The sequence below is a fragment of the Eriocheir sinensis genome, chromosome 8 (assembly GCF_024679095.1).
Source record: "Eriocheir sinensis breed Jianghai 21 chromosome 8, ASM2467909v1, whole genome shotgun sequence".
Lineage (NCBI taxonomy): Eukaryota > Metazoa > Arthropoda > Malacostraca > Decapoda > Varunidae > Eriocheir > Eriocheir sinensis.
Genome location: NC_066516.1, coordinates 14,330,911 through 14,353,039, shown reverse-complemented (window position 1 = coordinate 14,353,039; position 22,129 = coordinate 14,330,911). Strand labels below are relative to the sequence as shown.

Genomic DNA, 22,129 nt, shown 5'->3' with positions numbered 1-22,129 from the left:
AGTTATTCATTTTCGACGCAGTTACTTTTTTCCTTAATAAATTTTATGGAAGTATAGATTGAGGAAAAGAGGAGGAGGAGGAGGAGGAGGAGGAGGAGGAGGAGGAGGAGGAGGGACTGAACACTTGCCTTGATTAAAAAAATATATATTGGTCCTATTTATAAAAAAAAGTATGTATTAAACTGATGTTGTTGTTGACGGGGAGGAGGCGGAGGAGGAGGAGGAGGAGGAGGTGGAGGAGGGACTGAACACTTGCCTCGATTAAAAAAAAAATATATTGGTCCGATTAATAAAAACAAGGACGGATTAAACTGATGATGATGATGATGATGATGACTGGGAGGAGGAGGAGGAGGAGGAGGAGGAGGAGGAGGAGGAGGATAAACATTTGCCCTTGGGAGGTTACAGTCTAGGTACACCCTCCTCCTCCTCCTCCTCCTCCTCCTCTTCTTCCTCCTCCTCCTCCTCCTCAGCACCTAAGAAAACATGCTCCTTCCCCCCCCCCTCCTCCCTTATAATGTTAGATGCATCGGTACCCTGTGTGTGTGTGTGTGTGTGTGTGTGTGTGTGTGTGTGTTTCCCATTATACACGGACAACAAATGAGGTTGATGTTATAAGCATACAAAGTGCCTCTCTCTCTCTCTCTCTCTCTCTCTCTCTCTCTCTCTCTCTCTCTCTCTGACACTGGTTAAGATGAGCAAACACTGTGAGAGAGAGAGAGAGAGAGAGAGAGATGACTACCACTACTACTACTACAACCCAAGAAACCTAAAGAAAATAACGGAAAACAAAAATAAAGAAAAAGAAAGAAAGACAAAAATACAAGCCATAGAAAAAAAAAAAAAAAAAAAAAACCTCCCTAAATAACTATAAGAAAGACGAACTCATAAATCTCTCCAAAGACAACCACAGCGTCCAATAAATCAGCTTAGCGGCGTCTTAATGAATCCTTTACAAGACTCATACACGCACTACGCTGGGGACCCCTAGCGAGACAGGCACGACTTAATCCTCCTCCTCCTCCTCTTGTTTCTCTTCTTCTTCTTCCTCTTTCTTCTTCTTCTTCTTTTGTGTCCAGCTTTTTTCTTCTTCCTTCTCCTCCTCTTCTTCTTCTTCTTCTTTCTCCTCTTCTTCTTCTTTCTCCTCCCTTTTCTTTTTCTTCATTTTCTTTCTCCTTTTCTTCTTCTTTTGTCTCCAGTTTTTTTTCTTCTTCCTTCTCCTCCTCTTCTTCTTCTCCCTCCTCCCCTTTTCTTCTTCTTCCTTCTCCTCTTCTTCTTCTCCCTCCTCCCCTTTTCTTCTTCTTCCTTCTCCTCTTCTTCTTCTCCCTCCTCCCCTTTTCTTCTTCTTCCTTCTCCTCTTCTTCTTCCTTCTCCTCTTCTTCTTCCTTCTCCTCTTCTTCTTCCTTCTCCTCTTCTTCTTCCTTCTCCTCTTCTTCTTCCTTCTCCTCTTCTTCTTCCTTCTCCTCTTCTTCTTCTCCCTCCTCCCCTTTTCTTCTTCTTCCTTCTCCTCCTCTTCTTCTTTCTCCTCCCCTTTTCTTCTTCCTCCTCCTCCTTCTTTTCTTCTTTGTCTACTTTTGTCTCCATTTTTTTTTTTATTACATGCTCAAAAAGATGATGGTGTGTGTAGTGCTTGTCTGTTAATATTTCTTCTTCCTCTTCTCCTCTTTCTTCCTCCTCCTCCTCCTCTTTTTCTTCTTCGTCTCGTTGTTGTTTATTATCACATGCTCAAAATGAAGATGGGGTGTGTACTGTCCTTGTCTATTTGCAACTTCTTCTTCTTCGTCTTAATTTGTCTCAGTATCTCTTTTTTTTTTTTTTTTTTTACATGCTCAAAAAGATGGCGGCGTCGACTGCATTTGTCTCTCCAAGTTGCTAATCTGTGTCTGTCTCTCCGTCTCCGTCTGTCTCTTTCATCTCCTTTGGTAGTTTCATTAGTCTGTCTGTCTGTCTCTCTTATTGCGCAGTTTGACCTCCTCCTCCTCCTCCTCCTCCTCCTCCTCGAATCTGCAAGTCTTTATTTTTTTTCTTCTGTATTTCTTTTACTTCTTCTTCACTCCTGTTGTTCTGTTTCCATTTTTGCTCCTCTTTAACGCTTTTCAAATTTCTTCATTCTGGTCTTTGTGTTCTCTTTTTCTTTGCCTCTGGTCTTCTGTTTCCTCTTTTAAGCCACTTCTCTGCAACACAATCTAATCCCTTCATCTCTTCTGCGGGTCTTTATTCACTCTTCCTTCATCCATTCTCCTCTGTCTGATCCTTCTCCCCCCTTTCTGCTTGGCTTCTGGTGTTCCATTTCCTCTTTTACTTCTCTGCAACACAATCTAATCCCTTCAACTCCTCTGTTCTTCATCCTCTCTTTCTTCATCTTCCATTCTCCTCTTCCAAGTCTATTGTTTACTCATTTTCAACATAATCCAACTATCTGTCGATCTATTTGTCTATCTTATGCACGAGCACGAGCAAAAGAAAAGAAAGAGGAAAGAGAAGCAATGGAAAAAAAAAAAAAAAAAAAAAAACCATTAGTGCCAAATTTAAAAACCGCCCGAAATTGACCTCTCTTTTGGCTACTCTTTACTTTTATCTTTTATTTTTAGGGTATCAGGACACCTCTCCTCCCGAAACTGACCCCTCTTTCGGCCACCTCCTTGGATTCTTTTTAGGAGCAGCGAGTAGCGGGCTTTTTTTTTATAATTGTTTCCTTTTTTGTGTGTGCCCTTGAGCTGTCTCCTTTGTTGGAATAAAAAAAAAAAAAAAATCCTCTGGCCTACATCCTCTCTTTCTTCTTCTTCCATTCTCCTCTTCCAAGTCTATTGTTTACTCATTTTCAACATAATCCAACTATCTGTCTGCCCATCTATCTATCTACACACTCGGCTATCACCCCACCTGTCTGCTGGTCTCTGTGTCTGTCCATGAATCGGTCTATCGGAATTATAAACGGTAAACGAAATTTTATATATATATTTTTGATCGCATCCCATTAACTCGAGTCGAGCTATAATTATAATCACCGCGGCTGCAAATACCGGAAAGAACATGTGGGGAGATTTACACGCGGTTTTATGGAACATTTAGGTTTTCCAGACGGTTAGGTTAGTTAATACGAGGAGGAGGGCGAGAGGGGGTTAGGTGTAATTGATACGAAGGGGAGGGGGGGGTAGGTTATTTTTTTATATATATTTTTTTTTACAGCAGAGGAGTCAGTTCAAGGGCATAAAAATAGAAAACAAATATGAAAAAATGGCCCGCTAGTGGGAAGTGTTGAAAAAGAATAAAAAAAAATAATAAAAAAAAACATTAAAAAAGGGTCATAATACGTAAAAAAAAAAAAGGCCTAATTGTTGCTGTTGTTGTTATTATTGTTGGAACTTATATTTTTTTTTCAGATGGTTTGGCTATAGGGGCGAAAAAAAAAAAAAAAAAAAAAAAAAGCCTAGTTGTTGTTATTATTGTTGGAACTTTTTTTTTCAGATGGTCTGGCAATAGGGGGGCGATGTGAAAAGAAAAAAAAAAGAAAAAATAAATAAATAAATGAAAGGGGTCAAAATATGTAAAAAAAAATAATAAAATAAAAAATAAAAAAAGCCTATTTGTTGTTGTTGTCGATATTACTGTTGGAACTTATATTTTTTTCAGATGGTTCGGCAATACGAGGGCGATGTGTTAGTGGGAAGCGCAGACGTTACAAGAAGGGTTAAAAATAGATAAAAAAGAAAGGTTATTTATTGTTTTTGTTTTAGATATTATTGGAACGTTTACTTTTCCCTGACAGTTAAGCAATACGAGGGATAATGTGTTAAAAAGTCACATGAAGAGAAAACAGACGGAAAAGAAGTGAAGGTTTGGAAAGTAAAGTCAAACGAAAGGAAATGGATGGAAAAGAGGAGATAGAGACAGGTACGGATGAAAAGAAGAGGAGAAAAAGCTGTAAATAGAGGAGGTGGAGGTTTTAATGGAAGTTTTTTTTTCTTCTACAACAAAGGAGACAGCTCAAGGGCACAAAAAGAGGAAACAATAATAAAAAAAAAGCCCGCTACTCGCTGCTCCTATATTAAAAAGGGTTATTTGTTGTTGTTTATATTGTTGTTGTTTTATTATTGAGTATACGTGCTAGAAATATATAAATCTAAGATGAAAGATGAAAAAGATTAGTAATGTTATTATTATTATTATTATTATTATTATTATTATTATTATTATTTTTATTATTATCATTATTATAAATTCGTGTTAGAAATGTGATGTCAATTTTGAGTTGCAGAAAGTACAGGAACAGTTAGTTGATAAAAAGATATTTGAAAGCATGATGATGATGATGATGATGATGATGATGATGATGTCTCCCTTTTGCTTATTTTTATTACTATTATTTTTCATCATTATCTTGCTTATATTATCTCACTTAACTGTTCTTGAGAGAGAGAGAGAGAGAGAGAGAGAGATGCTACCCATCGATAAACTTCAAAGCTGTATTACAAGTTGTGTGTGCGTTTGTGCGTGCTTGATTGTGTGTGTGTGTGTGTGTGTGTGTGTGTGTGTGTGTGTGTGTGTGTGTGTGTGTGTGTGTTCGTGCGTCCATCACACCTGCCCGGCTCACCCACTTAAGGCACAACACTCCATAAAGGTGTCTTGAAGGATTGCTCCTCCTCCTCCTCCTCCTCTCTAAACAAATTTTCTACTTTTCCTCATCGATCACACTAACTTTCTTTTTCTATTTTTACTCCTTTTCTTCTTCTTCTTCTTCTGCCTTCTTCTTCTCCTTTGTCTTCTTCTTTTTCTTCTTTGTCTTCTTCTTCTACTTTGTCTTCTTCTTTGTTTTCTTTTTCTTCTTCTTTGTCTTCTTCTGTTACTAGTCCACCTTCATCTTGTTCTCCACTTTTTACCTCCTCCTCCTCCTTCTTCTTCTTCTCCTACCATGTTATCGTTCTTGTTCTCTCTCCTTTTTTCCTCCTCCTCCTCCTCCTCCTCCATCTCCATAAATTTCTTCCTCCTCTCGAAAGGATTTACCTCCTCCTCCTCCTCTTCCTCTTCCTTCTACTCTTCCTAATTTGTCGCAAACTGCTTTATTTTTCATGTTTCCTTCCTCCTTTTTATTTTCTCTCCACTTTTCCTCACTTCCTTATTCTCTCTTCCATTCTTCCTCCTCCTCCTCGTTGTCTTTTCATCTCTTCTTTCTTTTATTTTCTCTCCACTTTTCCTCACTTCCTTATTCTCTCCTCCATTCTTCCTCGTCCTCCTCGTTGTCGTCTTTTTATCTCTTTTTTCTTCTCATAATGTCTAAGTTGTCTCATTCTACTCTCTTATTTTCCTCCTCCTCCTCTGTATTACCTTTCATTTTATATTCCTCCTCCTCCTCCTTCTCCTCCTTCTCCTCGTCTTTTTCTCTCTCCTTTCTTCTCATAATGTCTCAGTTGTCTCATTCTATACCCTCTCATTTTCCTTCTCCTCTGTATTACCTCTCATTTTATATTCCTCCTCCTCCTCCTCCTCCTCCTCCTCCTCCTCCTCTTACAATTCTTCGCCGCCTTCTCCTAATCTCCCTCCTCCTCCTCTTCCTCCTTTCTTCTTATTTAAATGTCTTGAGTAATTTTCACCTTCCCTCCATTATCTACTCCTCCTCCTCCTCTTCCTCCTCCTCCTCCTCCTCCTCCTCCTCCTCCTCCTTGTCGCTACCTTTACCTCCTCCATTAGTCCAACTTACACCTTAGGCATCTCTCTCTCTCTCTCTCTCTCTCTCTCTCTCTCTCTCTCTCTCTCTCTAAGGAAACAATGTCAGTAACTCGATACGACAGCGGGTCAAGGAAGAGAGAGAGAGAGAGAGAGAGAGAGAGAGAGAGAGAGAACTTGACTATACAAAATCTTTATAAACAACTTAATAAATAAACAAATAAACAAAAACAAGCAAAATGCGACGCTAACCACAACAACAACAAAACAATAACAAAAACAAAAACGACCCCCCCCCAAAAAAAATAAAAAAGTTTAAGTAAGATCAGAAAACACTTGACAGTTGGAGCGCATCGGATCCTAAACTATAAGTGATTCGAACCCAAGTATAAGCGATTTGAACCCACGGACGAAAGACCTTATCCGCCCGAAGTGGCATTGGATTCGTCACAGCAATTGGAGCGTGTAAGGGGAGGGGGGGGGGAGGAGGAGGAAGGGGGAAGAGGGGGAATGAGAAATTGGAATGATATAGGGGGGAGGGAGAGGAGGGGAATGAGAAAAGGGGAGGGGAGGAGAAGGAAAATAAGAAAAGGGAGGGGAAGTGTATTGAAAAAGGAGGGGGGAGAAAATGAGAACGGTGGAAGGAGAGGGGAATGAGAAAGGAGGAGGAGGAGAAAATGGAGGAGAAGGAAAATAAGAAAAGGGAGGGGAAGTATATTGAAAAAGGAGGGGGGAGAAAATGAGAAAGGTGGAAGGGGAGGGGAATGAGAAAGGAGGAGGAGGAGAAAATGGAAGAGAGGAGAGGAGAATAAAGAGAGGGGGAATGCAAGGAAAAGGAAGGGGGAAGAGAACGAGAAAAGGGGGGGGGGAGGGGTTTTAAGGGGGATGAGAAAAAGACGGAGAAAGGGGAAATAAATAAAGGATGATGAAAGAAAGGGAAGGGGGGAGTGGAGGAAAAAAAGAAAAAAAGGGAATTGGTAAAGAGGGAAGGAAATGGAGAAGAAATGGGTGAGGAAAAACGAATAGGGAAGAGGGGAGGGGAAACAGAGGAAAGGGGAGTGTGAAGAAGGGAGGAAGAAGGGGGGTGGGATTAAGGGGATGGGAAGAGCAAAGGGAGGGGAAGGGGAAAAGAAAGAAGAGGAAATCAGAAGAAATGGGAGAATAGGGGATAAAAAAGAAAGAAAGAAGATAGGAAGAGAGGAAAAGAAAATGAGGGAGAAGAAAATGGAAGGACAGAAAGGGAAGAGAAGAAAATGAGTGAAGAAAAGACGATATTGAGAAAATGGGAAGACAATTTATAGAAAGGGGAAGAAGGGAGAGAAAGGGAAGGGAAATGGGCGTTAAAAAAAAGGGAGAGGCGAGCATAAGAGGTAGAAGGGAAGGGGGGAAAGGGAGGGGAAAAGGGGAGAAGAGGAGGAAGGGAGGGGAAAGGAGAGGCGAGGAGGAAGGGAGGGGAAAGGGGAGGAGAGGAGGAAGGGAGGGGAGAAGAAGAAAGAGTAAAGGTGAATTATTATAACTTGATATTTATTGCTGGAAGAGGAGGAGGAGGAGGAGGAGGAGGAGGAGGAGGAGAAGGAGGAGGAGGGGGAGGAGGAGGGGGGGTTATGGAATGGGGAGGAGACAAGAACTTGCTCCCTTTCGTTTCTTTCTCCCCTTTCACACCTGTAGTCTCTCTCTCTCTCTCTCTCTCTCTCTCTCTCTCTCTCTCTCTCTCTCTCTCTCTCTCTCTCTCTCTCTCTCGAAACTATTACTCATTCCTACCCAAACTCCAAGTCTTCCTCCTCCTCCTCTTCCACCTCCTCCACCTCCTCCTCCTCCAGGTGTTCAAACTCGTTTACCTCATGTCACCTCTCATTATCTCACACACCTGGTCTCTCTCTCTCTCTCTCTCTCTCTCTCTCTCTCTCTCTCTCTCTGAACATGACGCAATATGTCATTCTACACACACACACACACAGCTGTCAACGTTGCGCGAGAGAGAGAGAGAGAGAGAGAGAGAGAGATATAGGCTGCTATCGTTCACCCTCCCCTCTTCCCCCTCCTTTCCTTCCTTCTCTCCTTCCTCCCTCCCCTCCCTTCTCTCCCTTCCCCTCCCCCAACCTCCTATAGCCTGATAACATTTATAACACCACCTTCATCATCACCACAACCACCATCATCACCACCACTGCCCTTCCCACCATCATCACTATCCCCCCCCTTCTTTATCTCTAATACCCCCTCTACACCTCCCCTTCTCCCCTCCTCTTGTTTTTCATCACCACTACCACAACCACGGTCACCACCACTACCACAACCACCATCACCACCACTACCACAACCACGGTCACCACCACTACCACAACCACGGTCACCACCAACAGCATTACTCAACTTTTTTTCCCTTCCTCCTCCTCCTCCTCGTTCTCCTACTTTTGCTCCACCTCTTCCTCCTCCTCCTCTTCACCTCCTTCATCACACTTTACAAAAATAGTAAGTTAATGTAGGATACCGGCTTCTCCTCCTCCTCCTCCTCCTCCTCCTCCTCCTCCTCCTCCTCCTCCTCTTCTTCCTCCTCTTTTAGGTCACCTCCTTCTACCTCCTCTACTTCATTCTGGTTACCTTCTTCCTCTTCCTGTCTTCCTCCTCATCCTTCTACTCAGCCTCTTCCTCCTCCTCCTCTTCCTTCTCTTCTTTTTCATTCTCCTTCCATCATCCTTTTCTTTTTCATGTTTTTTTTTTCTCTTCTCTAGCTCCAGGCGTTATGAGAGAGAGAGAGAGAGAGAGAGAGAGAGAGAGAGAGAGAGAGAGAGAGAAAGGGCAGCTGTCCATCATCTTTATCACCTTCCTCTTACTAAACGAGACTATAAAATGGCAGAGTTCACCTTCGAGAGAGAAAACGAGTGAAGAAATAAAGAAAAAACGGAATGCAAACTTTTTTTTCTTTTTTTTTTTACTCTCTCTCTCTCTCTCTCTCTCTCTCTCTCTCTCAAGCATTCAAAAGTAATGTTCATAATAAAATAAAACAACAACAATAATAATAAAAAGTGTAATAAAAATAATTCCTTCGTGGGCTAGTTTTACGTTTAAAAGATATTTTTGTTATTTTTTCAATCTTTTCTGTTTTGAATATTGCAATGATTTTAATTTACTGCTCTCTCTCTCTCTCTCTCTCTCTCTCTCTCTCCAACCAGTCAGTCAGCCAATCATTCATTCATTCAGTCAGTCAGTCAGTCAACCAGTCAGTCAAACATCCATAAAGTCTCTCAAGAAGTTCCCATGAAAGTTCAATCTCTCTCTCTCTCTCTCTCTCTCTCTCTCTCTCTCTCTCTCTCTCTCTCTCTCTCTCTCTCTCTCTCTCTGCTGACGCTATAAGAAGTGTTAGTAAAAACCTGAAAAAAAGAAAAAAAGGAGGAAGAAGAAAAATGAACAAGCAAAGAAGAAAAAATAAGGAAGAACGTAAGAGGTGAAAAAATAGAGTAGATAGCGAGAAAAAAAGAATGGAAAAGGAGATGAAAAAAAAAAGAGAAAACAAGGAAGAATAAAGGAGGACGAAAAAATAAGGGAGAATGGAAAAGGAGAAAAAAATTGAGCAGATGGCGAGAAAAAATAGAAAAGAATGGAAAAGGAGGTGGAAGAAGAAGAAAGAAAAAAAAAGAAAGCAAGGAGGAATGGAAGAAAAGGATGAGAGAAGAAAATAAGGACTGAACGAGGACGAAAAAAAAAAAAAAAAAAAAAAAAAAAACACGAAGAAAAACGGAGCATGGACAAAGTCATTCATATATTACCACCATTTTCTCCTCCTCTTCTTTCTTTCATTCTACCTTATTTTCTTTTTTTCTTTCACTCTTCCATTCTTATTTTTTCTTCTCTTCCACTCTCCTCCTCCTCCTCTTTCTTTCATTCTACCTTATTTTCTTCTTTTCTTTCACTCTTCCATTCTTATTTTTCTTCTCTTCCACTCTCCTCCTCCTCCTCCTCCTCTTGCATTCATACCTTCTGATAATATATGAATGAAAAAAATATATAATCTACCATCCCAATCTATCTCTTTAATCCATTCATATTTATAACCCGGATGCGCCACCGTGGGACATAACTCACTGATCATTATAATATTCCAAGCGGCAAGACCAGAGTATAGCCTAGGCATTATCGGGGGGGGAGGAGGAGGAGGTGGAGGAGGAGGAGCTGCCGAGAGGGCTGAATCTACGAAATTACTGGTGGTGGAAGAATAAAAAATAAAAAAAAGATAAGAATGGAAGAAGAGGGGAGTGGTAGAAGAGAAGAAAATATGAATGAAAGAGGAGGAGGAGGAGGAGGAGGATGAGAGTGGAAGAGAAGAAAAAAGAATGGAAGAGGAGGAGAGTGGAAGAAAATAAGAATGGAAGAAGAGGGGAGTGGTAGAAGAGAAGAAAATATGAATGAAAGAGGAGGAGGAGGAGGACGAGAGTGGAAGAGAAGAAAAAAAGAATGGAAGAGGAGGAGAGTGGATGAAAAAAATTAAATAAGGTAGAATCAAAGAAAGACGAGGAGGAGAAAAAGGAGAAAAGGGAAGGAAAAAAGCAAATAAAAAAATGGAAGAGGACAAGAAGAAAAAAAGTATTAACGTATAAAGTAAGGAAAATGAGGAGAAAAAGAAAGTGAAGGAGGAGGAAGGAATGAAAGGGAAAAAGAAAGTGGTGGTGGTGGTGGTGGTGGTGGTTGAAAAAAAGAAGAAAAAAAGGACGGCTGAAGAAAGAACAAAAAATAACAGCAACAACAATAACTACCAACATTATCATTAACGCGACTACTATTACTACTACAACCACCACCACCATTACCACTTCTAAGAGCTAACTAAGACCCTCAAATGCTATACACAAAAACGGTAAGAACAAGAACATGAACCACTAATGTACTAAACTATTATTATAACTGCTACACACACACACACACACAAAAAAAAAAAAAAAAAAAAAAACATTACTGCCACTGCCAAACTGGAATCCACGAAAAAAATAAAGAATAAAGTCTTTAATTTCATCTGTCCATCAACAAAGCTAGAATTTCGGTAGATGTGGCACCTTATTTTTTTTTTCTACAACAAACGAGACAGCTCAAGGGCACACAAAAAAAGGAAATAAAAAAAAAGCCCGCTACTCGCTGCTTCAAAAAAAAGATCCGAAACATAGCGATTTGTCTATAATTCATTTCATTTCAGGTACGTACATATATGCAAAAGTTAATAAAGGGTGTTTTGATAATTTATTCCATGTTAATCACGGTTAATATTCGAAATAATATAAAAGAGTAAATAATAACTGCTGTTGATACTAAAGTTACCGGCTATTTCGAATATTTCCCGGCGGTTTGTTTACGAGGGTGACGATTTGCGGTTTATATAAGAGGACTTGAGGGTTAAAATATATCACTGAAAAAAAAAAAAAAATCACGAAATCACGAACTAGCAATGCGCAGGTGCAACATCTACGTTCGCGGATGGACAAATGTAATGAAAGACTATTTTATACTACAACTACTGCTACTACAAATACTACTACTAACAACAACAACAACAACCTTCTAAACCGTTTCCCTCGCGCCCAGTTGCTACTCGACTAAGCTTGGCGACGTCAGATTATGAGTGAGGAAACGGCAGTGACGTCATGCACTCGTCACGGGAGGAGGAGGAGAAAGAGGAGGAGAGGAGAGAAAGAGAGAGGGTGAGAGAGGGAGAGGGGGATGTATGACGCAAACCTCCCTCCTTCTCCCTCTCCCTTCTTTTTCCTGCCTCTCCCTTTATCTCTCTCTCTCTCCATTTACTCCGTAACGTCGAGAGAGAGAGAGAGAGAGAGAGAGAGAGAGAGAGAGAGAGAGAGAGAGAGAATGTAATTGTGATTGTGACGTAAATAGTGTGTGTGTGTGTGTGTGTGTGTGTGTGTGTGTGTGTGTGTGTGTGTGTGTGTGTGTGTGTGTGTGTTGCCAAGTTGTTTTAAAGGACTGGTTATTGTTTACGTTTATAAGGTTATGAAAATGTTTATATATATGACGTCAGGAGAAAAGGAGGAGGAAGAGAGGAGGAAGGGAGATGGGAAAGAGGAGGGAGAAGGGAAGAAGAAGGAGAGGGGAAGAGGTGGGAGAGGGGAAGGAAGGGAGAGGGGAAAAAGAGGAATAGAGGAACAGGAAGGATAAGGAGGGGTGGAGGGACTGAAGAGAAAGAGATAGAGGAAGTGAGGATAGGGGAAGAGAATGGATAGAGGAAAAGGAAGGAATGGGGGAAGAGGAAGGAAGGGAGAGGGGAAAAAGAGGGATAGGGGAACAGGAAGGATAAGGAGGGGAGGAGGGATTCAAGAGATGGAGGGATAGGGGAACAGGAAGGATAAGGAGGGGAGGAGGGATTCAAGAGATAGAGGAAGTAAGGATAGGGGAAGTGAAGGGAGATGAAAACAGAAGGAAAAGGGGAACAGGAAAAGAAAGGGGGTATCAATATGAAGGAGAAAGCAAGAACGTGACAGAAGGCGAGTTGAAAATGATAAGTGAAGGGAAATGGGAAAGGGAAGGAAAGGGGAAGAGGATGAAGAGAGGGGAATATACAGTGGAGAGCAATAACAGAGATGATACCGTAGAGGAAACATGAAGGGAACATATATACAGTGGAAAGCAATAACAGAGATGATACCGTAGAGGAAACATGAGGAAAAAGGAACATATATACAGGGGAGAGCAATAACAGAGATGATACCGTAGAGGAAACATGAAGGGAACATATATACAGGGGAAAGCAATAACAGAGATGGTACCGTAGAGGAAACATGAGGAAAAGGGAACATATGGAAAGGAGAAGTTAAAAGGGCAAAGGAAATGAAGCAAAAAAGATTAAGCAAAAGTAGAAGGCAAGAGTGACGTGCTTGAGAGTTAAAAAAAAAAAAAAGATTAGACAGGAAGGGGAAATGACATGAGACAGGAATACATGGAAAATGGTAAAGAATAAGTAGAGAAAGGCATAAGAGATCAAAGGGTTAACGTGCTTTGTGTAAAAAAAAAAAAAAAAAAAAAAGATTAGACAGGAAGGGGAAATGACATGAGACAGGAATACATGGAAAAGGTAAAGAATAAGTAGAGAAAGGCATAAGAGATCAAAGGGTTAACGTGCTTTGTGTAAAAAAAAAAAAAAAATAAATAAATAAATAAATAAAAAAATAAAAAAAAAGTAGACAGGAAGGGGAAATGACAACGGAGGAATAAATGGAAAATGGTGATTAAAAAACAAAAAAAAAAAAAAAAATAGACAGGAAGGGGAAATGACAACAGGGAGGAATAAATGGAAAATGGTGGATTAAAAAAAAAAAAAAAAAAAAAAAAGGCATAGGAGATCAAGGGGTTTAATAATACGAGTTAAGTAAATGATTGTTGTAATGGTGTGTTGAAAAGGTAATAGGCTGTTTGTTAAATGCCCAAGGGTTTATTCACGACGTAGTAATGGGCTTGTATGTGTGTTAAAGCCCTAATCAGCTGCTCGTTAATGAGTTAGCTAATGGATGGATGTGATGTAATGGGTAGTTTGTTCTCTATTATTTACTTCATTTGTTTTGTTTCTTTACTTACTTTTTTTTTGCTTGCTTTTCTTGCCTACAAATAAAGCGCGTAATGGAAAAAGATAAACACATGAGAAGAGAAAAAAAAAAAAGCCTTATTTTAGATGCTACGACGAAAAGAATGCCAGAGAGAGAGAGAGAGAGAGAGTTAATGGCTGTGAGGTAATAATTGCTTGTTTGTGTGTGACGTCAAAGGCTGTTACGTCATTGAGTGTGTGTGTGTGTGTGTGTGTGTGTGTGTGTGTGTGTGTGTGTGTGTGTGTGTGTGTGTCGTCTGTTTTATTGCTATGCCCCCGAGTGAGTGAGTGTATTGTTATCGCGCGCACACACACACACACACACACACACACACACACACACACACACTTGCACGTATACACACCCACACGGCTTTTAAGAGAGAGAGAGAGAGAGAGAGAGAGAGAGAGAGTGGGGCATAGTCGTTCTCTCTCCTCTAGGCAACTCACACTTCCTCCTCCTCCTCCTCCTCTTCGTCCTCCTTCTCCTCCCCAACAAGGGCGCTCTTATGGCACCTCCTCCTCTTCCTCCTCTTCTTCCCTCCTCCTCCTCCTCCTTTACCTCTTCACTGTTACACATCCCAGCCTTCTCTCTCTCTCTCTCTCTCTCTCTCTCTCTCTCTCTCTCTCTCTCTCTCTCTAATAACCTACATAAAGTCTCGTATCGGGGTGGGTTAAATTATTTGCTTAGCTTCATATGGTCGTGTGTGTGTTTGTTTGTTTGTATGTGTGTTGCTTTATGAGTTTATTGCGGGGCTCGCTTTATTTATTCATGTATTCATAATGGCCCTGACGCAATGGGTGAGGTGATGGTGAGGGTTCATTAAGGTGGGAAATGAGGTTAATTAAGAGTGATTCACGCTACTTTGTTTTTGTTTTGTTGCATTTTTTTTTTTTTTTACATCAGAGGACACGGCTCAAGGGCAATAAAAAGTATATATAAAAAAAAAGCCTGCTACTCGCCGCTCCCATAAAAGATAAAAGTAAAGAGCAGCCAAAAGAGAGGTCAATTTCAGGTGGATTTCGGGTGGTTTTAAAATTTGGCACTAATTTTTTTTTTTTAATTTGTGATACTTTTCTTTCTTTTCTCTCTTTCTATTTCTCCTTCTTTCTTTTGCTATTCTCTTTCTGTTCTCTATTTTACTTTCCCTGCCTTATATACTGATTCACCATTCTTTCTTTTTGTTGTTGTTTTTTTGCATATTATTTCTCTGGTTTTAAAATTTGGCACTAATGTATTTTTTTTTAATTTACTTCTTTCTTTTATTTTTCTTTCTATTTCTCCTTCTTTCTTTTGCTATTCTCTTTGTTTCTCTCTATTTCACTTTTTATTTTACTTTGAAATAAGAACGTTTACATTACTCTCTTCGTTTTTATGATTCTTCAATACAAATTTTACACTTATAGGATTTTCTATATTTTATTATTCTCTTGAATCTATTTTTTTTTCACTGATTTTGCTATTTTCACTATTCAACCTTTTAAAATCTCATTACTTTATTATTTGTACTCTTTTTATTTTTGACTAATTAGATATACTGAATATTTTCTACTATTTCCATATAAACAATTTTTCTACTTATACTAATTTACCCTTTTTTTAGTATTCATATTTCACCAAATCTTATCTTTTTATTTTATTTTATTATTTCTAAGATTTTCCTATCTGTATAATTTTACTATCTTACTCTTCTTCCTCTTTTCCATTTATTTTGTTTCGTCATTCTTTCTTTCCTCACTTCTTCTTCTATCTTATTGCGGTTTCTCGTTTTTTCTTCTTTTCGCTAACTTCTTCAATCTCCTCTTCCTCCTCCTTCTTCTCCTCTTTTTATTTCATTTTTCTTCTCTTCTTAACCTTCTCCTTCCCACTCCTCTACTCTTCTTATGTTAACCTTTTCCTCCTCTCTTCCTCTTTCCGAAAGTATCTAACATTTATAATTATTCTTTTCCTTCCTTCTTCCTTTTCCTTCCTCCTTTCCTTCTTTCCTTCCTAACTACTTTTAACAATGGACTACTTTTTTTTTTACTTAATTTTTATCTATTTTATCTACTTATTTGGACTTTTACAACGTTTACACTGTCTATTATCCACATTTCAACTTTCTCATAATTCAACTATATTAATTTTTTTACTTAATTCTTATTTTTCTCCTTTATTTCTGCCTCTAATACGCACTTTTCTGCACTACTATTTTTAATCATTGTTTGCTATTTCTATGTATTCTGTTTATTTATTTTCTGCTTCATTAATCATCATCACTTCAGCCGTATTTAATAATGAAGGGAAGAAGCGTGGGCCTGTTTGCGTTTGTTTGTTTGTTTGTTTGTCTGTTTGTTTATCCGCCTGTCTGTCTGTTTGTTGATCTAGAGGAGGAAGAGGAGGAGGAGGAGGTGTGAGGAGGATTCTGTGTCTTCCTACTACTCCTCCTCCTCCTCCTTCACCTCCATAACCTCTCTCTCTCTCTCTCTCTCTCTCTCTCTCTCTCTCTCTCTCTCTCACCCTTTAACAGCAAGCCAACTGCGTAGCGAGAGAGAGAGAGAGAGAGAGAGAGAGAGAGAGAGAGAGAGAGAGAGATCGCTTTCTTCTTATTCATTTACAAAGGAAGGTTTTTCTCGTCCCACAAAGAAACTACTGTCACTATAAATAACTTCGTGAGGGAGGAGGAGGAGGAGGAGGAGGAGGAGGAGGGATGGCAAATTCAGCGTACAGAAAAGGTCAAAGAATGCGATCGTAAATATGGAAAAGGAGAAGAAGAAGAAGAAGAAGAAGAAGAAGAAGAAGACGAGGAGGAGGCGAAGACAATAAAGATGCAGATGAAAACAAACAGAAGGAGGAAAGGAATTCGTAATATCAGAGAGAGAGAGAGAGAGAGAGAGAGAGAGAGAGAGAGAGAGAGAGAGAGTCCACGAAAGCTCTTCCCTGTAAACCGCAGCACGACACACACACACACACACACACACACACACACACACACACACAGAATATATGCAATAGGTGTGTACGTATATTTGTCTTACCCCCCCCTCTCTCCCTCTCTCTCTCTCTCTCTCTCTCTCTCTCAATAGATAGGTATCTCCAAACCTAATCGGGAGGAAGAAGAAAAGGAGGAGGAAGAAGAAAAGGAGGAGGAAGAAGAAAAAAGAGGAGGAGGAGGAGGAGGAGGAGCTGTAAACTTCACCATATATGCTTCTTCCCTTTAGTCTCCTCCTACATAACCTCCTCCTCCTCCTCCTCCTCCATTATCAGTATTCCTCCCATTACTCCTTCGTTGTAGGAATACCTTAGTTTCTTCTTTTTTTTTGCCTCCTGACGTCACCCTCATCTTTTGGGAATGGGGGGAGGGGGAGGGGATGGGGGAAGGAGGGAGGAGGGGAAGGAGGAAGAATGGGGTGGAGGAGATGTGGGAGGAACATGATTGGGGAAGGGAAGTGTGGGAAGAGGAAGAGAAAGGAGGAGGAGGAGGAGGAGGAGGAGGAGGAGGGAGGAGGATGGGGGAAGGGGAAGAACAGAAGGGAAGAGAGAGGAAGAGGAGGAAGAAGGAAGAGAAAGGTGGTGGATAAAGGAGAGGAAGGAATAAAGGAGGAAGATTTTTAAGAGAGGGGAGGAGGAGGAGGAGGAGGAGGAGAATGAAAGGCTTGGAAGGTATGAGGAAAGAGGATTTGTGTGTGTGTGTGTGTGTGTGTGTGTGTGTGTGTGTGTGTGTGTGTGTGTGTGAGGGGGGGGGGGGACAGAGCACAACCCACCTCATTCATTCTCCCTTCATTATTTATTTATTTATCTTCCTCCACCTCCATCTTCATCACCTCCACCACCTCCACCATCTTCTTCTTCTTCTTCTTCTACTACTACTAAACTTCTTTCCTTCACTTCATTTTCTTCTTTTCTTCCATTTATTTTCCTTCTTTTTCTTTTCTTCTTCTTCCTCCTCCTCCTTCTTCACCATCAACATCATCATCATCATCATTATATTCTCCCGTGATGTTGCTTGCTCTCTCTCTTTTTCCATTCATTTTGTTTCCTCATTCTTTCTTTCCTCACTTCTTCTTCTTCTATCTTATTGGTCTTTCTCGTTTTTCTTTTCTTTTCGTTAACTTCTTCAGTCTTCTCTTCCTCCTCCTCCTCTTCCTCATTTTATTTCATTTTTCTTCTCTCCTTAACCTTCTCCTCCTTCCCTCTCCTCTGGTCTTCTTATGTTAACCTTTTCCTCCTCTTTTCCTTTTCCTAAATTTATCTGACATTTATATTTTCTTTTTTCCTTCCTTCTTCCTTTTCCTTCCTCCTTTCCTTCCTCTCCTCCTCTTCCTCTTCCTCCTCCTCCTTTCACCATCTCTCTTCTCTCTCTATTTACTGTCCTACTTTACAATCTCTCTCTCTCTCTCTCTCTCTCTCTCTCTCTCTCTCTCTCTCTCTCTCTCTCTCTCTCTCTCTCTCTCTCTCTCTCTCTCTCTCTCTCTCTCTTCTCTTTTCTTCCCTATTCTTTTCTTTCATTTTCTCCTCTCTCTTTCTCTCTCTCTCTCTCTCTCTCTCTCTCTCTCTCTCTCTCTCTCTCTCTCTCTCTCTCTCATAATCCATTCGTCCCCACAATCCCCTTCCTCCCCTTTCACTTACATCATCTTATTCTTCCCCTTCCCCACCTCTTCCTCTCCTTCCCCCTTCTTCCGCAACCCTTCCCCCATTTCTCAACCCCCTTCATCACGTCCATACCCCACCCCACCCCACCCCCTCTTCCCCCTCCCCTTCCCCACCCCCCTCCCCATCCCATTCCCCATCCAAACCAGTCTCTGGGTGGCCGTGCGGAATAAAACATCGATCATCTGATATATATGGTGGGTGTTCATTCACCATTCTCATCCCCTTAAATTGGGGAAGAAAGGGGAGGGGAAAGGTAGGGGAGGGGAATGGAGGGGAGAGGAGAGGAGGGGAATGGAGAGAAAGGTTTAAAGGAGAGGAAAGGTGAAGGATGGAGGAGGAGAAAGATGAAAAATAACACTAATAATAATAAGAAGAAGAAGAAAAGAAGAAGAAGGAAAAAAGAAGAGGAGAGGAACTGGAAGAAGGGGTTGACAGAATAGAAGAAAGATTAAGGAAAAGAAGAAAGAAGGGCAGTGGAGAGGAGGAAGAGAGGAAAGAGGAAGAAAGAGAGAAGAGGAGGGAAGAGGAGAAGTAGTAGATAGTTTAAAAGAGAGTGGATGGTGAAGTGATAGTGGGGGGAGGGGTGATGGAGGGGGGGAGAGGGGAGGAAGGGGAGGGGAAGGGGGATCGGTAGCGTTCTTGCATTTCCTTATAAGAAGAGGAATACAAACAGGGAGGGATGTGAACAGCTTACCCCCTCACCCCCTCACCCTCTCCCCCCTCCTTCCCCATTCTCCCCCCCAGTCGCTTTACTACTCTTCCAATACAAAATAGACCCCTTTATTCTCCCCATCTTTATCCCCCCCCCACCAAAACTTTACCCAAACACCCCCCCACCACACCATCTTCTCCCAACACCCCCTTCTCTTCTTCCCTCCTCTTCTCTCTTTCTTCCTCTCCACTGCCCTTCTCTCTTCTCTTCCTTTATCTTTCTTCTATTCTTTGTCAACCCCTTCTTCCAGTTCCTCTCCCCTTCTTTATTATCCTTCTTTTCTTCTTATTCTTATTTTTATTATTCCTAGTGTAATTTTTCCTCTTTCTCCTCCTCTATCTCCCCATCTTCACCTCTCTTCATCTTTTACTTTAGTCTCCCCTTCATCTTTTCACCCCTACAAAATAAAAAGCTTTCCATAAATACACACACCTTTCCCTACACCCCATTTCACCTCTTTCTTCACCCTCTTCTTCTCTTCATACCTCCACACAGTTCTCTCTCTCTCTCTCTCTCTCTCTCTCTCTCTCTCTCCACCATTTAGACTACACTTCCTCTTCCTCCTCCTCTTCCTCTTCCTTTTCCTACTCTTCCTCATCCCTTGCCTAACACAAATTCTTCTTTCAGTTTAAATCCTGCCCTGTCATTACCTTAAATTACCTCCCCTGACCTTCCCTAACCTGACTAACTCTTTTACCCAACAACCTAACTACCGTACGTCATATTCCCTACCCTTACCTAACCTAACCCAAATGTTCCTCTTTCCAACCTTACCTTTCCTTACCTCCCCTGACCTTCCCTAACCTGACTAACTCTTTTACCCAACAACCTAACTACCGTACGCCATATTCCCTACCCTTACCTAACCTAACCCAAATGTTCCTCTTTCCTACCTTACCTTTCCTTACCTCCCCTGACCTTCCCTAACCTGACTAACTCTTTTACCCAACAACCTAATTACCGTACACCATATTCCCTACCCTTACCAAACCTAACCCAAGTCTTTCTCTTTGCTACCTTAACCTTCCTTTCCTTCCCCTAACCTAACCTAACTAACCTAACGAAACTTTTTTTTTTTTTTTTTTTTTGTACTCAACAAACTATGTCAAATTCCCTATCCTTACTTAACCTAGCCCAAATCTTCCTCTTTCCTATTTTAACTTTATCTTACCTTACCTTTCCTACCCTAGCCTTACCTAACCTAACTAACGATTTTCACCCAACGACTAACTATGTCAAATTCCCTATCCTTACCTAACCTAACCCAAGTCTTTCTCTTCCCTACCCTAACCTTACCTAACTACCTTACCTTCCCCCTAACCTAACTAACTAACCTAACCCTTTTTACCCAACAACCTAATACGTCAAATTCCCTACCCTAACCTAACCTAACCCAAGTCTTTCTCTTCCCTACCCTAACCTTACCTAACTACCTTACCTTCCCCCTAACCTAATTTAACTAACCTAACCCTTTTTACCCAACATCCTGCTACGTCAAATTCCCTACCCTAACCTAACCTAACCCAAGTCTTTCTCTTCCCTACCCTAACCTTACCTAACTACCTTACCTTCCCTCTAACCTAACTAAGTAACCTAAACCTTTTTACCCAACAATCTGCTACGTCAAATTCCCTACCCTTACCTTTTTTCTACAGCAAAGGAAATGGCTCAAGGGCAAAAGAGAAAAAATGAAAAAGCCCGCTACTGAATCTAATCTAACCTAAATCTTTCCCTTTGCTAACCTAACCTTACCTAACCTTTTTTTCTTTTCTACCCTAACCTGACCTTTCTTCCCCTAACCTTACCTAACCTTTCTCTTTCCTACCCTTACCTTACATTTCTTCCCCTAAATCTATCTAACTTCTCTTTTCAACCCAAACCTGACCTGTCTTCCCCTAATCTTACCTAACCTTTCTCTTTCCTACCCTTACCTTACATTTCTTCCCTTAAATCTATCTAACTTCTCTTTTCTACCCTAACCTGACCTGTCTTCCTCTAATCTTCCCTAACCTTTCTCTTTCCTACCCTTACCTTACATTTCTTCCCCTAAATCTATCTAACTTCCCTTTTCTACCCTAACCTGACCTGTCTTCCTCTAATCTTCCCTAACCTTTCTCTTTCCTACCCTTACCTTACATTTCTTCCCCTAAATCTATCTAACTTCTCTTCCCTACCCTAACCTTACCTAACCTTTTTTTTCTTTCCTACCCTAACCTGACCTTTCTTCCCCTAATCTTCCCTAACCTTTCTCTTTCCTACCCTTACCTTACATTTCTTCCCCTAAATCTATCTAACTTCTCTTCCCTACCCTAACCTTACCTAACCTTTTTTTTCTTTCCTACCCTAACCTGACCTTTCTTCCCCTAACCTTTCTCTTTCCTACCCTTACCTTACCTTTCTACCCCTAACCTTACCTAACCTTTTTCTTTCCGTACCCTAACCTGACCTTTCTTCCCCTAACCTTACCGTACCTAACCTTTCTCTTTCCTACCCTTATCTTGTATTTCTTCCCCTAAATCTATCTAACTTCTCTTCCCTACCCTAACCTTACCCCTAAATTTACCTACCCTTACTCTTTCTTACCTTTCCTCTCCTAACCTAACCTAACCTTCTTAACTAACAATTTTCTACGTCAGATTTTCTCAAGTCAAGTCAAGCAAGAGTGACGTTTGAGGATGACACTTAGATCCTCCAACTCCTCCTCCTCCTCCTCCTTGTGAAGATTAAAAGAAAAAAACTTCCTCCTCACTGACCTCCTTCCTTATATAAACCTCCTCCTCCTCCTCCTCCTCTTCCTCCTCCTCCTCCTCCTTTTCCACATGTTAAAGGATTAGTTTGGGAAGATTAAAAGAAAATGAAAAAAAAAAAACCATCTTCACTGATCTTCTTCCTTATATAAACCTCCTCCTCCTCCTCCTCCTCCTCCTCTCTTCTTAATCCTAATCCCTTCATCCTCTCCAATTGCCTTACGTAATCCCTTCATCCTCCACTGACCTGCACCAATGAAAGTGAGAGCAAGATGGAGTCAAGGTGAGCGAAGATAAGGGAAGGGAAGGGAAGGGAAGGGGACAAGAAATGGGAGAAAAAAAGTAGTGAGGGAGAGAGATTAGGGTAAGGTAAGGGAAGGGACGGGAAGGGAAGGGAAGGGAAGGGACGGGAAGGGAAGGAAGGGAAGGGACGGTAAGGGAAAGGAAGAGAAGGGAAGGGAAGGGAAGGAGACAAGAAATGGGAGAAAAGTAGTGAGAGAGAGAGATTAGGGTAAGGGAAGGTAAGGTAAGGGACGGGAAGGGAAGGGAAGGGAAGGGGACAAGAAATGGTAGAAAAAAGTAGTGAGGGAGAGAGATTAGGGTAAGGTAAGGTAAGGGAAGGGGACAAGAAATGGGAGAAAAAGTAGTGAGAGAGAGAGATTGGGGTAAGGTAAGGTAAGGGAAGGGAAGGGGACGAGAAATGGGAGAGAAATGTAGAAGGAGAGAGATTAGGGTAAGGTAAGGTAAGGGAAGGAAAGGGAAGGGAAGGGAAGGGGACGAGAAATGGGAGAGAAATA

The 22,129-nt window shown here is 41.0% G+C and overlaps 1 protein-coding gene and 1 long non-coding RNA gene across 12 annotated transcripts in view; both read right to left on the bottom strand.

Moving 5' to 3' along the window:
• LOC126995580 (inositol-trisphosphate 3-kinase A-like) overlaps positions 1-22,129 on the bottom strand; it is a 142,916-nt gene that overhangs the window by 57,670 nt on the left and 63,117 nt on the right. The gene's annotated exons all lie outside the window — the stretch shown is intronic.
• LOC126995591 (uncharacterized) lies at positions 18,006-21,448 on the bottom strand. Of its 7 annotated transcripts, none has more exons than XR_007750443.1 (4): positions 20,851-21,448; positions 20,571-20,616; positions 19,572-20,470; positions 18,006-19,447 (listed from the first exon to the last, which is right to left on the bottom strand). It is a non-coding gene; the product is annotated as an uncharacterized LOC126995591 (long non-coding RNA). The 7 variants fall into 7 exon arrangements; XR_007750442.1 differs by lacking the exon at positions 20,851-21,448 and having other exon boundaries at positions 19,572-19,906; positions 20,036-20,470; positions 20,571-20,816; XR_007750444.1 differs by lacking the exon at positions 20,851-21,448 and having other exon boundaries at positions 19,572-19,906; positions 20,050-20,470; positions 20,571-20,816.